We start from the raw sequence: 3,794 nt of genomic DNA on the forward strand, positions 1-3,794 counted from the left end.
ACAGAAACATAAGCAAGCATAGAGCATCTGAGTATCAGAGAGGGAAATAACTCTATTTCTAAGAAAAATAGGCTTAGAATCATAATGTAGAAAGGGGAGGAGTTAAGACCAGTAGAGATGGCATCTCAAGCCTCTCATTCAAGTAGACAATTAGTTTTTACCTCTCATTGTTGTAACTATGTGTTGGTAGTAGCTTGTCTCTTGTAAGGTTTTGACCCTGGAGTACAGCAAATTTTCATTTGCTTCACAGGTCTAGTCATCGCAAAGTGTCAGCTCCATTTACACCAGCCACTGTAGCTGTGAATGCGAAGCCAAATTGTCAGCATTTCTTAGTTTGTAGACAGAAGGTATGCTGAAAGCCAGATTAGTGGCATTGGAGAAGCCCAGGCAGGTCCCTTGAAGTAAGAACCAGGTTTTGGCACCATCTGGTAGTCAAAGTAGCCACACGATGTCATCCAAACAATGTCAAAACCTAAACATAATTCCTTTTAAAATATCCATAAATGTCAAACAATGTAAAAACTTAAAACAATCATCTTTAAAAAACAGTAACTATACCATAGAAGTTAAAACTCAAAGTAATACCCTTTAGAAACAGGCCCTATACGATGTTAAACTTTAAACTCCCAGCCCAGATAAACAGATGACAGCTTGAGGACTGTGTGTGTGGTGTGTGTGTGTGTGTGTGTGGTGTGTTCGTGTGTGTGTGTGTGTGTGTGTGTGTGTGTGTGTGACCTAAATAAAAAAGCAAATCAAATAAATCCATGTTTCTCACCAACTATTGTAGCTGTCAACGGGAAGCCAAGTTCTCAGGAGATCTTAATTTGTAGACATAAACTATGCTGGAAAGGAAACTCATGAGGGCAGCAGAAGGAACAGGGCCTATAAATCAGTGTCCGTTGGTCTGAAAGCATATGACTCTCCTGAGCAGTGCCTGTGACCTTTTATGTGTAGTGAAATTTAAAATGGCTAGGTCTAGTTAGAAAAGTAGGCACCTGAGCACCAGTTGCTTGATGCCCAAGAGGGCCTAAGATCAAAATTTCAAGTCCCTTTGCCTGAGAAAAAGTCTAGGAGAAAAAAAACCTTTAAAAACGTTTTTCCATTTGTTGATGGGGCAAGCCGCCTGAAATTCTTTAAATGTTCCAGCAAAGTTGCCCAGCTGGTTTAGGCTAGTTGGGTCAAAACAGGGAGAAAGGGTCCCCTAAAGGGTTTTTAGCCAAATTTATAAGAGAATTTAAGAATGGGCCCAGCTGGAAACTTTTATCATTGTATTAGACTATTAAAGAAAAAATTCCCATGGCAGGCAAGCTGGCAATTTTGGCAGCTGCGTGGAGGGGGTGGATAGTGGGAAGGGAAAAAAAGCCTTGGGGTCATGAAGATTTAGAGCCTGCATGGGAGGTCAGACATATGAAAGGCTGGCAGGCATACGACAGGTAGTAGAAAGCTTTAGTATGGGAGGGGGGGAGAGAGGAGAAGGATCTAGAGCATTTGCATGTGTTGGATTGAACAGTATCAGAAATCATCCCGAGTAAAGTGAGGAAGCAAGGCAGTGGAAGAGGATAAAGACAGGAAAAACCAATGGAAGACAGCAAACCTTGAAGGCCCATGGCAAAAGAGGAGAGGAGGGGGCAAGAGGCCAGCGGTGAGTGGCCTTCGGGGGAACCCAGGTAGCGAATGGATGAAGCAGGTCAATCACGGAGACCACAGTGCTGTCTGGGAGTGGCAAAAATCAATGGGAAAGGAGATCAAAAGTAGATGCAGGCAAGGCAGAGTGTGTTCCCCAGTGAGGAGAGCCAGAAAGAGGTGAAAGCAAAGTGGGGAGCTGGGGAGAGGAGGAGAGAGAGAAAAGAAGGGTGGGAGTGTACCTGAAAGCCAAGTTAGTGGCATTGGAGAAGTCCAGGTGGGTCCCTTGAAGTAAGAACTGGGTTTTGGCACCATCTGATAGGTAAAAAGTAGTCATATGATGTATAGGGTCAATCAAGAGAAAGCACCAGGACATAGATAAAACTCCATCAGAATAGAGTTTATTAGCAAAGGAACACATGGGACAGATTCCCTTCTGGGCAGGGAAAATGTCTGCCCCAGGTTGTGAGCTGGGGTCTTTTAAAGGGAGAGGCTTCTGGGGGGTACAGAAGGTGGGAAGATATATGTTTTTTAAAGTTGGGTGGGGGAAAGCATGAGAGTGGGACTGTTAAAACCTGCCCTCTTTAGAGATCAAAGGGGAGGCCTGCTGTGTTGGTCAAACAGTGGAGAAAAGTCTTCTTCTCTTGACTTCAAAGACCAGGGTGCTTATCAGCTCCATTCCCTTTTCTCAGGAGCTTGAGAAGTCCTTGAGACCCTGTTGGTGAGGGGGCAGGGCTCTCTGAACCTTAACAATCTTAGTTTTACCCTTTCAGTTGTGAGAGTGAGGGAACTTAGTCTCAGAATAATTATAATAGTATTTTTTTCTGATTATACCGAGACCATGTGAATTAAAAATTTTATAGATTCACACCTCTACCACCTAGATTCTACTATTAACATTTTACCGTACCTTGTAGGCTTGATATTTTAGTTAAACGTTTTACTTTGAGGTAGTCATAGAGTCACATGCAGTTGCATGACATCAGAGAACAGTGCCCTGCTCTCATTCCCAAGCTTCTCTGTGTTAACATCTTGAGAAGCTATAGGACAGCTTTACAACTTGGGCATTGTCATTGGTACAGTGAAATTGCACCACATGTCACAGTACAGGGATCCCTCAGGTACCCATTTGTAGTCAAGTCTACTTCTTTCCTTCCTGTCCCTTCCTTAAACTCCAGCAACCATTAATCTATTCTGTATTTCCATAGTTGTGTAATTTCAAGAATGTTATACAAAGGTAGCCCATGTGAGCCTTTGAGATTGGCTTTTTTTTTTCCTCTTAGCCACTGAGAACATCTAGATTGAGCTACTATTCAGGTACAGATTTTGGTGAGAGTATAAATGACTATTTCTCTGGGTTACATGTCCAAGAGAATAACTGATGGCAGCTGCATGCTTAATCTCCCTACTCTGCCTTTTGCATTTGATTTTTTTTTTTTTGAGATAGGGTCTTATGTTGTCACTCAGGCCTGCCTAGAGCTCATTATGTAGACCAAGGCTGGCCTTAAAATTACAGCAATCCTCCTGCTGCAGCCTCCAGAATGCTAGGATTACAGGTGTAATAGGTCCAATTTGGGATTTTTGCGTTTTTAAAGGCTTTGCTGTTGTTTGAATGAAAGTCACAGGAAGGTTCAGGAGAGTTGAAGCTTAAGTAGCATTTGAGCTGGAGGAAAATGTGTCCAACAAAGGTCATGTTATCAGGATGACAGTCTCCAAGGTGACAGTCTTAACAGTCATCAGAAAACCACATTTGGCAATCCCAGTCTGAGCCAGTGCCAGATCTCCAGTCTCTTCCTCCTGTGAAAAGTCCTGCCCTTGGTAGATGATACTCAGGGATAGCCTGTTTGCACTGGCTGTTTACTGTGACTACAGATTCAAATCTTCCCAAGAAGGAACAACTTTTCAAAGTTATTCTTGTGTCTGCAGTCTCTTTGAATAGCCATCTTTAAATATGTTACAGAAGTATTTTGGAGTGGGCTAGCTTGAGCTCCCTTGTGGTAATTTATGACAGTAGCCTTAGGATGCAAATGGAGTCCCTATCCTTTATCATTTTCCCAGGTCCCAAAGATATAATTATGTCTATATTGCTAAGAAGATACAGATTTTTATTATTGACACTTATTACACATATATGCAGTTTTTTTTAAATTTTTTAAAAAAATTTTTTAAAA

Source organism: Nannospalax galili, unplaced genomic scaffold, assembly GCF_000622305.1.
Source record: "Nannospalax galili isolate Female #2095 unplaced genomic scaffold, S.galili_v1.0 scaffold235, whole genome shotgun sequence".
In the NCBI taxonomy this organism is placed as follows: Eukaryota; Metazoa; Chordata; class Mammalia; order Rodentia; family Spalacidae; genus Nannospalax; species Nannospalax galili.